The sequence below is a fragment of the Benincasa hispida genome, chromosome 9 (genome assembly GCF_009727055.1).
Source record: "Benincasa hispida cultivar B227 chromosome 9, ASM972705v1, whole genome shotgun sequence".
Lineage (NCBI taxonomy): Eukaryota > Viridiplantae > Streptophyta > Magnoliopsida > Cucurbitales > Cucurbitaceae > Benincasa > Benincasa hispida.
In genome coordinates, this window is record NC_052357.1 from 92,044,195 (window position 1) to 92,059,159 (window position 14,965).

Here is a 14,965-nt window from a genome sequence, read left to right on the forward strand (position 1 = left end):
AAACTTGATGGATAATAAAATTCTTCAAGAAAACCCATAAGAGTAACACAACCTTACCTAAGGTCCAAAATTCTGGCGACTGGCCACGGGTTTCGGTTGCTGTGATGGGCTGAAGAAGAGATCGTCGGCTGGACATTACAAGCCAAGCGAGGACAGCTAGAGCGGTGGTGTGCTTCGACAGAGACGAAAAAGACTAACGGCGTTGCGCGGTGAGGCGGGGATCGCACAACTGAGGCTGAAGCAGATATGGGCAGCGACTTCGGTGGTCGGTCGGCGAGCACGAACGAACAACCAAGTCGGTGGCTGGATCTTGGCTGAGGGACAGACAAGGGCGAAAGTTTCTTGTGCGACGCGACTAGGTAAACGAAACAGTGCGGACGTGAGTGACTGGGTGTCACGGCTGTGCGGACGTGAGCGGTTGGGATTCTCTAGAGGCGTGGTGCGCGGCGGATGTCAGTGTCCGATCTGGGCGGTGGCCAGTTCTCGGCTGGAGGAAGAAGAAATTGAGGTTGGGGGGGGTGCTCGCGGATGCGTGAGGAAGAAAGGGAAAGAGGGTTTTTTAAAAAATAAAATAATAATAATAACTAAAAAAGGAAATAATATAATTATATTTAATTCCTTTCCTTATTCCACTTTATACAATTAAATTCCTTTCCATTTTCAAAAGAAATTAATTCCTGCCATTAATTTTCAAATTAAATTTCAAATTGAATAATTTCACGCCAACAATTAAATTCCCGCACTTACACTTGAAGTCCAAAATTCCAAAAATGCCCTCCAACTAATAACAATTACTGAAATTCCAAATAATAAAGTTACTAAAATTACATTATTACTAAAAAAATGTGCAGGGTTTACATTCTTCCCTCCTCAAAGAACTTTCGTCCTCGAAAGTTCATTCTTTGAAAAAGCTCCGGGTACTGGGCCTTCATCTCATCCTCTCGCTCCCAGATAGCTTCCTTGAACTGGTGATTCTGCCACTGGACTTTCACAAAAGCAATTTTCCCGGAGGCGCATGTTTTTACCTCTCTGGCAGGATCTCTATAGACTTCTCCTCGTAGCTCAAGTTGTCATTCGAGTAAGGGCTCCTAGTCAACTACATAGACGGGTCTGTCACATACTTCTTTAGCATTGAAACATGTAAGACATTATGAACTGAAGACAGTGCTGGGGGCAATGCCAAACGGTAAGCTACGGGGCAAACTCATTCCAGGACCTCAAAAGGTCCAATGAATCTCGGACTTCAAATTTCCCTTTCTGTGAAACCTCAGAGATACCTTTCATGGGTGCCACTTTTAAGAACACTTTCACACCAGTCTCAAATTCCAGGTCCTTACGTCTTACATCGGCCATAGCTCTTCTGTATGCTCTGAGCTGTTTGCATACGAGCCCTGATCTTCTGTTTGCCTCATTCGTGTCTGCACCAATTTAGTCCTAACAACTTCCTCTCTCCAACCTCATCCCAAATAACTGGAGACCTGCATTCTTTCATATAATTCCTTTTTGTTTTAATAGAAAATTAATTCCTGCCATTAATTTTCAAATTGAATAATTTCACACCAACAATTAAATCCCGCACTTACACTTGAAGTCCAAAATTCCAAAAATGCCCTCCAACTAATAACAATTACTGAAATTCCAAATAATAAAGTTACTAAAATTAACATTATTACTAAAAAAATGTGCGGGGTGTTACATTATATTTTATAACCTATAGTTTTAATTATTCATCTCATGAAAACATATAAACCATAGATCTTTTTCTATTCCATGGTACTTAATGTAAATCTCATTTACATCAATCCTCCACTAGATGTATCTTATACTTCATACCAATTATATCATATATAATCAAAATATCTCTTTGTCAATTTGAACATTTCAAATCAACACCAAAAACTTATCCTCAACTGAATTTTAAGCTTACCAAGGGATCTCATGGACCTGTAGCTCGAAGCTCCAACGTTACGTGAATAACTGACTAAATTCTTTAGTCACGGGATCCACCATCGTTAACTGCCAGCACTTTCCACTAAAGACCGACAGCTGAACTCTCCTTACTACAGATATATTATGTGTCTATCTTAACCAATCAGCAGTGCGACAACCCTTCACAGATCGCTCGTAAGTACAGCTGGGCCAATAACCATTATGCCCCTGTAGTTACATCTGTCTTCTTAAGTACCATAATGAACATAAGTCATAGTCCTACTATAACTGAGTCTCCTCTTCCAAAGAGAAGCTGTGGCCACTATGTTCAAGCCCCGAAATCAACCTTTAAGGGAGCAATCTCTCTACTTATCCCTGCTTTGGGAAAGAAGTGAATTCCATCTTGTGGATTGAGTTCCCAGCTCCCAAATCAGACAAGTCCCCAAAAAGGTAGACATGTTGAGTTGACAATCTGGCCACTCTTACCCATATTAATCAAAGGATTGCCCTCAAAGGCAGAAGTTCCCAAAACACTCAGGATTGAGGTCGTGTCACCTATGGTCGTTTAGGTGAGATGTAAAGCTCTAGTATCAACGGCGTTATATACAGAGTCTAATCATCTCGTGGTCCAGGTATTATACAAACTCTTTGTATAGGACATCCCCACTCCATGTCTCCACACGAATGGTCAGGATCTACCATCTATAGTCCCAAAAAAGGTAGGCATGTTGAGTTGGCAATCTGGCCACTCTCACCCATACTAAACAAAGGATTGCTCTCAAAGGCAGAAGTTCCCAAAACACTCAGGATTGAGGTCGTGTCACCTATGATCATTTAGGTGAGATGTAAGGCTCTAGTATCAACGATGTTATATACAGAGTCTAATCATCTCGTGGTCTAGGTCTTATACAAACTCTTTGTATAGGACACCCTCGCTCCATGTCTCCACACGAATGGTCAGGATCTACCATCTGTAGTAATTTACAACATTTTCAAACCTTTACAAAGTGGGTCGTATCTGTAGTGTCACTTGGATCAGGTATCCCACCTTAATCTTTATACTACAGACGAATTTAGTTTATCACTTAAGGCATGATCCTCTTGTATATCACATATACATGCTTAAGTTCACATAAGATAACCAAGGAGCTTTGTTTATTGGATATGAGTAAATACCAGAATCAAATAACACTTATTTTATTCATTGAACAATGTGTATCTTTACAAAACAACGAGACTTCGAGAGAATTAGGATACCAATCCCAACAATCTCCCACTTGTTCTAATGACTCGGGAGACTAATATACAATACAATATAAAAATGTACAATATTGTGAACCCCGAATCCTAATTTCTCTACTTGAGTATATTCCCTACTAAGACTAGTGTGGTGAGTAGGTTGATGTGAAAACTAGTGTGTAATGGTAGAGAGAAGAGTAGAGATTTGAAGAAAAGAGGAAATTTTGAAGTTTAACTCTTGGGGAAAATTTGAAAAATTTGGCTAAGTATAGAATTTTGTGTGGGATTCGTTGGAAGGGTGTGTTGATAATGGCATGTGGCTGAAGAAGGAAAATAGAGACATGCATTGAAAGGCAGCCCATGCAATGTGTCGAGCAGCCTCGACCAGTGCCCATGCAATACGTCGATCAGCCTCGGCCAGACAACCAAACGCACAGCCCATGCAGCCGAGCGAGCGAGCAATGGCCAGCCTATGTCACACACCCATGTGTTGAAGCAGCAGCCTATGCCACACCCTATGCATCGGTGGCCAGCACCATGCGCCAATGCCAAGCACGCCGTGCGACGCTGCCTAGTGAGCCATGCATTGAGGATGAACGGTCACCCTTTGCGTTGGTGATGGTTAGCTCGTTGCAATGGCTAAATTGGATTATGATGGCCAAGTTAAATTGTAATGGTAGTGAATTGGCTTGCTATGTGTTGATGATAGGCTAGGCATTGAGTATGGACTATGCGTTGAACATCCACGAGTTGGACGCATACAAAGGATGAGATCACCTGGAAAACGTCATTAAACCATATGTCTTCTTGGGAGGAAACCTTAAGCCTTAAGAATTTGAGGTGGTGGCATCAGATTGGAAGCTCATGCATTGGCTACACAGGAGGAAGACACTTAGATTGCGCTGATCAAAATGATGTATTGGTAGTGTGTGGGAGAAACACTTGGCCATGTAGCCAAGTAGGTGGTGTCAACTCTGGGGAAGGTTTGGACGCCTATAAATAGAGCCAAGAGACTTTATTTTTAGATACAATTCAAAAATACCGTAAAAAGAGTGGAAAAGTTAAGCAAACCTTGTGTTGCAGCCAAAATCCATGCATTGGTCATAGTATTTCAAAGAGAACGCATTGGACAGTGAAGTCTGGAAAGCAGCATCAATTTGGGACGAGGAGTTATCCCAATTTACTCGTGAGTTTGGAGTGATTCTAAAGCCACTGAAAACCCTAAGAGTCTAGTTTTTAGGGTGACGGAGGAAAAGCTCGAAGGGATCGGGCTGGAAACTGAGAAAAAGTCAGAAGGGTCAGGCTGTCGGATCAATTTGGGCCAGTCTTGAAGATTCTGTGATTCCGGCCAAATCACGAGGAGTTCTAAGCTCAAATCTTAGGGTAAGCTTTTTGAGACATTTTAGATTATGTTTGTACAAGGAAGAATCTCAAAATAAGATCTAGAACTATAAGTAATCTAAGCTATAATTTGAATCTGAATTCTAGGGGTGAAAAGGGAGCTACTAGAGTGAAAAGCTCCTAAGCAATCAAGGTGAGTGGCTAAAACGTTTTGACTAAAACATTTGTTTAAAATGTTTGATTACAACGTGTTATAGAAAGTATGTTTTAAAGAAGATTATTCTCATGCCAGCTAGTTTTACAAAGTGATTTCCAAGCAAACCATGAGTTATGTTTTAAACGCATGCATGTGTGAGAAATTATTGAAAAGCGATTTATATGTGTTAAATATACTCAGCATGCGTTAGTACCTTTAAAGCCATTTTTTTTATATGTGTTATACTTTACGTACTTTAAAGAGAGAAAGTCATTTATGACTAGTTTTACTTAAAACGCGATACCAAAGGACATTTGAGAAGGTATCCACCCAACTAGATACCGAAGGACTTTGAGAAGGTATCTATTGGTACTAAAGGACGTTTAAGAAGGTACCAAACCAACCAGATACTAAAGGATGTTTGAGAAGGTACCAAACCAACCAGATACTAAAGGACATTTGAGAAGGTATCTATACAAAAGTACCTAAGGTATGACGGTACTTAGTATGGCCACGTGCACGTATGTAGTTAGAGTCATTGATTGAGCAAAAGGGTTCTCTCTTGACTAGCAGTTGGTGTTGGGATTGTTTTTACCCACTATGGGGTTGTTCTCGACTAAGAAACAGTTTTACTGTTTTATGATAAAAATAGCTTTATATGTTTCATGCTTGGAAAATGTTTATACTGTAGTACAAGTGTTGTAGAAGCTTATATTTGAGTTAAAATTTTTATTGAGATTTTGCATGAGAATCAATTACCTTTCTTAAGTACTCACTGGGCATAAGCTCAGCTTGTTTTCAAATGTTTTCTTCCTGCCCCCCCCCTCCACACGTAGTGGTCAAATCCTCTGGAGATAGCTCTGCATCTGCTCTACCACTAAAGGATAAAGAGATTTGTAACCCGTCTATTTAGGTGGTTACTGTTAATATTATACACATGTTACTGTTGTTCATATAGGGACTAGGGTTTTTGGGTTTTGGGACTTGTGAATCTAGTGTTGTAATGACTCTAAATATGTTATGTTTCTGAATTAATAAATTTTTGCCTAAAGATATTCCACTGTATATGAGTTATATATTGGTATCAGAGTTATTCCGCAATAGTTAGTAGGTAGTAAGTGTCAGCCACAGGGTTGATAACTGTTGCAGTCACGCCCTTTCCTTGGCTAAGAGGGTGGTCTGAGGTGGGTATGACAAATATACAATAAACTAGGGCATACCCCAGTATCATCTCCCACTTGCCCTAGATAAGATGCCGCATGTCCCGCAGACCTAGACTCTCCAGGTGACCCTCGAACACTTTAGTCGTAATGGCCTTTGTAAAGGGATCAACAACGTTGTGCTCTGATGCGATCTGCTTGACTATCACATCACCCCGATGCATAATCTCGCTCATCAGGTGATATTTACTTTCTATGTGCTTACCGCGACGATGACTCATAGGCTCCTTGGAATTTGCCACAGCCCCGGTGTTATCACAATATAGTGTGATCGGCAAATCCATATTAGGAATAACTTCCAAATCTGTAAGGAACTTCCTCAGCCAAACAACCTCTTTACCTGCTTCACAAGCCGCTACGTATTTGGCTTCCATAGTGGAGTCTTTGATGCATCCTTGCTTGATGCTTCGCCAAACTACAACCCCTCCATTCAGAGTAAACACTGACCCCGATGTCGATTTGCGAGAATCTCGATTGGTCTGAAAGTCAGAATCTGTGTATTCTGTAAGAATCAGATCCTTATCTCTATACACAAGCATGTTTTCTCTCGTTCTCTGAAGATACTTGAGGATCGTCTTGACCGCCGTCCAGTGATTAAATCCTAGATTGGATTGATACCGATTGAGAATCCCTACTGCATAGAAAATGTCGGATCTAGTACACAACATTGCATACATTAAGCTTCCTATAGCAGAAGCATAGGGAATCCGTCTCATCTCCTCAACCTCTTGAGGTGTCTTAGGACATTGATTCTTAAACAGAATGATTCCATGCCTGAAGGGTAATAAACCCCTCTTGAAATCTTGCATCCTGTACCTAATCAACATTTAATCAATGTACGATGCCTGAGACAGGGCTAACCGTTTGTTCCTGCGATCCCGAATGATCTGGATCCCGAGAACATACTGTGCCTCACTCAAATCTTTCATTTAGAACTGAGCAGCTAGCCAACTCTTAATGTCAGTCAGATATCCTACATCATTCCCAATGAGTAGGATATCATCCACATACAGTACTAGGAAAGCTACTGAATTGTTGATGATCTTCTTGTAAACACAATGCTCATCAATGTTCTGGTCAAAGCCAAATGACTTGACAGTAGTGTCAAATCTGATGTTCCAAGATCGAGATGCTTGTTTCAGCCCATAAATGGACCTATTAAGCTTGCAAACTTTTTGATCTTGATCTGAAACTACGAACCCCTCTGATTGAGTCATATAGATGGTCTCCTTAAGATTACCATTCAGAAAGGCAGTCTTGACGTCTATTTTCCATATTTCATAATCATAAAATGTGACTATAGACAGAAGAATCCTGATAGACTTTAGCATGACAACAGATGAGAAACTTTCCTCATAGTCAATTCCCTCAACCTAGGTATAACCCTTTGCCATGAGTCTAGCCTTAAAGGTTTACACCTTTTTATCTACACCTCTCTTTCGCTTATAGATCCACTTACACCCAATAGGTCTCACCTCATCAGGAGGATCAACAAGCTCGCAGATGTTATTGAATTACATAGACTCCATTTCTTGGTTCATGGCCTTAATCCATTCATCTTTTTCAACATCCTTCATTGCTTTCTTAAAAGACAACGGATCCTCGACCCCATCATTCGTAATGACGTTTTGGGCTTTAGTCAAACCCACGTAACGATCCGGTGGGTTCATAACCCTCTCACTACATTAAGACAGTTTCAACTCTTGAGCTAGTTAACTAGACGTCCCGACCTCAACAACTCTTGTTGATCTGTCGGCCTGTTTAATAGCTCTTGTTGAACCCTCAGCAGTCTCAGTTTCACTAGAGATCTCACGTAAAATGAGCTTACTTCGTGGCTTATGACCCCTCATGTGATCTTTTCCAAGAAGATAGCATTAGTGGAAACAAACACTTTGTTCTCACTTGGATCATAGAAGTATCCTCCTCTCGTTTCCTTGGAGTAGCCCATAAAGAGGCAAACCTTCGAACGTGGTTCCAACTTCTTTGGATTAGTCGCTAGCACATGTATCGGACAACCCCAAATCCTGAAGTGGCTTAAACTACCTTTATGACCTCTCCATAACTCAAAAGGTGTTTCAGAAACACTTTTCGAGGGAACGTTGTTTAGGATATAACATGCAGTCTGCACTGCATAACCCCAAAACGAGTATGGAAGATGAGCATAATTCATCATAGACTGAACCATGTCCAACAAGGTCCTGTTTCTCTTTTCTGATACTCCATTCTGTTGAAGTGTACCAGGGGCAAGAAGCTGGGATGCAATCTCATGTTCTATCATATAGTTTTGGAATTTGAGGTCCATATACTCTCCATCACGATCAGATTGTAGTTTTTTTTATCTTCTTACCTAACAAGTTTTCAACTTCAGTCTTATACTCCTTGAACTTGTCAAGGGCTTTAGACTTACGTTGCATTAGGAAGAGATACCCAAACCTTGAATAATCATCTATAAAAGAGATGAAATATTCATACCCACCTCGAGCTCTAACATTCATCAAACCACAGAGGTCTAAATGACAAGCTCCAAGGCTTCCTTGGCTCTGTAACCTTTTCCAGTAAAAGGTCGTTTGGTCATCTTGCCTTTGAGGCATGATTCACATACCGACAAGGAGTTTTCTTCTAAACTCTTTAGAAGTCCATTTTTCACCAACTTCTAAATCCTATTGAGGTTGATGTGACCTAACCCAAGATGCCAAAGATGGGTGTTTTCCTTTGGAGAAACTTTTGGTCTTTTAGCTATTGTTGTCGTACTGATCATTTCAGTGTTAAAGAAGGCTTTTATGACTAACAACCTTAGTACATATAAGTTATTTTCCATTGAATCATAGCTCATCTCCATTCCATTCTTAAAAATAAACACTTTATTCTCAGAAAATGAGACGGTATAGCCTTGTTCAATGAGACAAGAAACCGAGATTAAGTTCCTCTTAATATGAGGAACTACAAAAACATTATCCAGTAATAGTTGTCAACAAATAACTTCAGCCTGCATACAGCAACAACTGAAACAACCTCACCAGTACCGACTCAAAGAGTCATCTCTCCCTGCGGCAACGTTTTCCAGGAACTGATTCCTTGGTAAGAGGAACTTACATGATTAGTAGCATCTGAATCAAGGATCCAAGCAGAATCATCATTCTCTACCAGACATGTCACCAAGACCAATAAATCATATTTACTACATTGTCTCCTCTTTTGGAGAGTAGTGGGATGGAGGTCGTCTGCCACGAAATCCGTTTCACACGATTCTTTCCACTGTAAGTAATCGGTCATTTTTAAAAGCTTTAAATAGAAATACTAACAAGTTGCTGAAAAGAAAAACACATTGACCTACGTTAGGTTTAAGCAAATACCCGTTGTAAAACAAAACAACATCTAATAATAAGGTTTTAGAAAAACTAACATGAATCCCGTGTGACATTTAGTTTCGCAATAATGCTTCAAAGGTTTAGGACAAAAGCCGTTGAGGGGAGGTCAATTATCCCTCCTTTGAATTGAGAAGTTCTCAACCAGTCATTAATACCAGAACAACTTTTGTTCCTATAACGACAAGCCATAATTGATTTGGCCAAGAGATCATTAACTTACTTAACAATCTCTCATAAGTGTGACCCATCATTTTAAACCCTAAAGGTCCGTCCAAAAGGCCAATCCGAAGAAAAAAAGTCCGATTGGGACAAAACCTAAAGCGACTCTATCCATTTCTGGAGTTCACCTTGATATTGACAAACTGCACAAAACCCATCCGAAGGGGGCCGCTCCGAAGGCGACATGAGGGCGTACAAAATGATCTCATGGTGTGAACCAATGACAGAGACCATAGGATGTGTTGACACACACCCTTCACCCACTTACTATAAATACTCTCTCCATTTACCTTGATATTGACTCATGCAAACACCATCCGAAGGGGGATGTATCCTGGGCATCTTGAGGCCAAACATGAATCTCACAGTGTGAACATACAAGGAGAAACGTGAATGGAATCATAGACATATCTAATACGCCTCTTCCTTCCACTGAGTATTTTATAACCTAGGGTTTAGCTTACTTAGAAAAAACATGGCTAAGGATTTTAACTAAGTGACTTTTAGGTTTTCCCAAGAGTAACTTTTACCTTGGATAGTGAACAACTTTTGATCATCATCCATTAAACTTTTTAATGGAGTCTCTGACCAAAACGTCGCATGCTTGTTGAAAATCTATCTAATTCACCTTTCCAGGTAGGTTCCCAGGTAGGGGTGTTATGTTTCCATCAACTTAAGGACCCCAGCCTAGCCAGAACCCGCCTTAGACAAAAGATCCCTTATAGATAGGTTTACAACAAATTTAATCTTTTATTCCAACCAATTTAATCCTATCAAATCGATTTTAAAAGATTAATCTAGGTTACTAAACTCTTTAGAACCATTTGAACTTAGGCCTGTCTCAATCCAATTTTAAAAGCCTTTTAAAAACTTGAGTTCACCCTAAGTCTGCATGCAACTTTGAATTATTGATTTTAGGTCTAGTTTCCTTTATAACACTTATAAACGGAAACAACCACCACAATGCAAAGCTAACACATGCAAGGCATTGATAACGACTATAAACAGCCTAAGTGTCATGCTCAATGCATTGTCCATTAATTACTACTTCTTTTATATAACACTTATACAAAACAGCAATGAAACAAGCAAAACATGCTTCCATTCACCCTTAGACTATAACATCTATAATAAAAGGATGATACATGATAATGCTCAATGCATGCAAAATAACTCATATATTTCATGATGCATGCTCATGCTTTCAAGTAATTTCTTCATGCTAGACTATAACATTTATAATACATTATGCATGAATAATTGCACAACCTAAGGTGGGTTTTCACTATATGACAAACACTTTGGCATATAAGCACTATACAACACATGTACAAGCAATCAAAGTTGATGAACTGGGTAAAATTGCCTTAAAACACAAAAGATAAGCTAACGATTACAAAGACAAGGAGTCTCCAGTTCAAACAGGCGAACCGGGTCTTGAACCGCTCGGCAAAGCATCACTTCTCCAACCATCCATCGTGTACTAAGCACCCTGCGATCGTCTAGACGATAAAATAAACTATTTGCTCTATCGCTTACCAACGATCCAGAGTTAAACGATCGTTTAGCATTTACTATACGATCGTCTAGAAAAATCCAAACGATCGTTTAGCTATTACTACACGATTGTGTACCTGTACTAAGCGATGAAGCCTAAAGTACACGATCGCTTAGCGCGCTCTGCATAGCACCTGCCTTCCGCGATCGTCTAAGCGATTACGATGCCACGAAGCACCATCGCCTAAGCGATCGCTTAGCTAGCTTCTCCATATCGCATACGCGCGATCGCATAGGTAGTAACTAAGCGATGAAGCTTGCTAACTACATGATTGTCTAGCACGCGCCTTCTANCTCCATATCGCATACGCGCGATCGCATAGGTAGTAACTAAGCGATGAAGCTTGCTAACTACATGATTGTCTAGCACGCGCCTTCTAATAAACGACGAGCATCGCATGCTCCCATTACAATCGTCTACCTCTAGTGCCTACGCGATCGCGCAACCAACACCACACAATATGGTAAACAATTTACCCCATCGCCTAGCATTAGCTAAACGATCGTTTAGAAAATAATACATGATCATCTAGAAAAAGCTACTAAACGATTGCTTAGTAAAATCCCTACGATCGTTTACCTGAGGCTACACGATCCGACCAACGCTTGGTCTTCTTCTTTGTTGAGAACTGCATCTCCATGCGTCGAAGCTTCATCACGAACGACTCGATGATCCCGAACTTTTCGAATTACAGACTCGATTACAAAGTTAATTTCGCCAAAAAAACACGTGGGCCCTTACAATTAACACTTTATAATACTGAAATCTTTAACAAAAAGACAATTTAAACCCGAAAAATCCATCAAATTCATCCATAAATTCAGAAAACGGTTAACTACAAATGTAGAAACCCACCACGACTGTAAAAAGCGTTCATTTGAGATCTGTAATTTTGAATATTAGAGAATCTGGCTCTGATACCAATTGAAGGAAATCGAAAATGATTTCCATGAGCAGTAGAACAAGACTATTCCAAATTACAATCAAGAATGAACATATATATTTACAGTTGACTTCTAAACAAGCGGTTATACAATTCAAATACAGAAATTACAGCATGAACAAACTCAAGAACAGAGATCAAACTCTACGCACATATGAGGATGCGTCTCCATGCTTCGTTACGCACGAATGCTCGAACAACAACAGCCTCGAACGTCCGATCTACACGATCGCAGCACCGCACGAACACTTCAGGCTCGTCCTCAACGATCTCCTCGGCCACGAACTCTTCTGCAACACGAACGGGCAAGTGGGAGATGGCGGAGACTTATCGTATAGGTTGATGCCCAATCGTTTAGATAAAGCTATGCGATCGTCTAGCAAAAGCTATGCGATCGTTTAGCTCGGTCTGTCGCCTACAGACTCTACACGATCGTTTACCTTGGGCCAACGATCGTCTAGCAAAACTATGCGATCCTTTAGTAAAAACCGCACGATCGTTTAGCTCGCCTAGCCGTCGTTTAGTAAATTCGAATTTACTTGACAACTTTGTGAGTTTCTTTTTCACGAAGAGAAAACTCAAAACTTTTTCTATCTTTTGTAAAACCTTCTTTTTAAAATAAGAAACTACTTTCCTTTTACACTCACAGTTACCATGATCCAATAACCACCCACTACTTTAGTTATTTAAAAGAAAAAGAATTAATTATCTAATAATTAATATTATTATAAACATAAATGATAACCAACTTATCATACTATATTTATAACCTATTGTTTTAATATTTCATCTCATGAAACATATAAACCATAGTTCTTTTTCTATTCCATGGTACTTAATGTAAATCTCATTTACATCAATCCTCCACTAGATGTATCTTATACATCATACCGATTATATCATATATAATCAAAATACCTCTTGTCAATTTGAACATTTCAAATTAACACCAAGAACTAATCCTCAATTGAATCCAAGCTACTAAGGGAACCTCATGGACCTGTAGCTCGAAGCTCCGACGGTATATGAATAACTGACTAAACTTTTTAGTCATGGGATCCATCATCCGTTAATTGCCAGGCACTCCACTAAAGACCGACAGTTGAACTCTTCTTACTACAGATATATTATGTATCCATCTTAACCAATCAACAGTGTGACAATCCTTCACAGATTGCTTGTAAGTATAGCTGGGCCAATAACCGTTATGCCCCTATAGTTATATCTGTCTCCTCAAGTACCACTTATCCCTCTAATGAACATAAGTCATAGTCCTACTATGACTGAGTCTTCTCTTCCAAAGAGAAGCTGTGGCCACTATGTTCAAGCCCCAGTATCAGCCCTTAAGGGAGCAATCTCTTTACTTATCCCTGCTTCGAGAAAGAAGTGAATTCCATCTTGTGGATTGAGTTCCCAGCTCCCAGATTAGACAAGTCCCCAAAAAGGTAGGCATGTTGAGTTGGCAATCTGGCCACTCTCACCCATACTAATCAAAGGACCGCCCTCAAATGCAGGAGTTCCTAAAACACTCAGGATTGAGGTCGTGTCACCTATGGTCATTTAGGTGAGATGTAAGTCTCTAGTATCAACGACGTTATATACAGAGTCTAATCATCTCGTGGTCTAGGTCTTATACAAACTCTTTGTATAGGACACCCCCACTCCATGTCTCCACACGAATGGTTAGGATCTACCATATGTAATTGTTTACAACAACCGGGCTGTATCCGTAGTGTCACCAGGATCAGGTATCCCACCTTAATCCTTATACTATAGATCGATTTAGGTTATCAGTTAAGGCATGATCCACTTGTATATCACATATACATGCTTAAGTTCACATAAGATAACCAAGGAGTTTTGTTCATTGGATATGAGTAAATGTCAGAATTAAATAACACTTATTTTATTCATTGAACAATGTGTATCTTTATAAAACAACGAGACTCCGGGAGAATTAGGACACCAATCCCGACAACACTATTGGATGTGATCCACTTTTCATATTAATACAAATGATGTGATCCCAAAAGCATTCATGTGGAGACATGTGAGTGGAGGCATCTTATGCAAAGGATGTTTGTAAAATCAGATATAAAATAGTCACTTTCTTTTATAACGATCGCCTACTGTTAAAACTGGCTATTTCAAATTCGATGACCTAGGGTAACTCGATCTTAATCTTGAGCTAATTATGAATTCCTGTATTCAAGATTATCTTTTGATCTGTATAGGTGAGAGTGGCCATACAACACTGCTCAATAAGCCTCCCATTTTGGGGATAAGACCAAATATATAGTTGGGGACATAGTCCTGCAAGATGGAATTCACTCCCACCCAAATTAGGGTTAGTAGATAAGTTTTCCTCTTAAGTATTGATTTCTGATCTTGAACAATGGGCCCCGCCCTCTCATAATCAAGAGGGTCATGGTTTATTATTTGGACTATAAATCAATTGTTCAATATGTTGAGGTTGATGCCCTAAAGTCTCGTGTCTTGTAGTTTGTAAACAGTATATACGAACACCTATGATTGTTAATATATGAAATTTACTTCACATCTTGTTGTTTTGCTCATTTACTTGTTTTATTTGCTTTACCATAAACCAATAAACATAAAATCCCTGGTTATCTGTATGTGACTCAAGCATGTATGTGGTGACATACAAGTGGATCATATTATTTTGGAGGAAATTAGATATAAATATGATCTATATCAAGTAGAGGAAAAAATCTAATAGTAGATATATGATATCAAACTATAGATATAAATATAATATGATTATATTTATTAAATAAATTAATTGATTAATTATTTAATAATTAACCAATTAATTCACGTATGAATGTGGGAACGTGGGGGCCGCGAAGGTTAAGGTAACCGGCGGGTTAAAGATTGAAAATCGTTTTCATTTTTGAAGAATTTTTGATTCAGTCGTGCTTTGAGACCACC